We start from the raw sequence: 495 nt of genomic DNA on the forward strand, positions 1-495 counted from the left end.
GAGAAAGAGAATAGAGAATGTATAGACTGAACTCAATTGCTGTTCTAAAACAGCCTAACTGTTCACATAGAGCCTGATTCAGTAATAGAAACACAGTTTCCAGGTAAATTGATCAATATGCAGCCTTATTTAGTACAACTTACCTCATAAATGGATATATGACACAATATTGTGTGTATACGCTACAGTGCAACGCACACAGTTATTTGAACCTATCAGTTTATCAGACTGCTTATAAATTGTGGCCCAGTCAATGGAAACATAGAATCATATTTCAAAATAGCTATTGCTTGGATCTAGACTATAATAATGTTTAAGTGTTAATATTTATTTGCTTTTTTAGTCAATTGCTGTATGTCTACTCTTGCATGCAAGGTTACTTTGACATATCCGATGTTTAATGCAAAACAAGCAAAATAATGAAGGAAATGGAATTCCTTTTTTTTTTTTGGAGAATAAATGTAAATTTATAGGCTGTTCTTTCTTTCCCACAGG

The sequence above is a fragment of the Carassius gibelio genome, chromosome A1, assembly GCF_023724105.1.
Source record: "Carassius gibelio isolate Cgi1373 ecotype wild population from Czech Republic chromosome A1, carGib1.2-hapl.c, whole genome shotgun sequence".
Lineage (NCBI taxonomy): Eukaryota > Metazoa > Chordata > Actinopteri > Cypriniformes > Cyprinidae > Carassius > Carassius gibelio.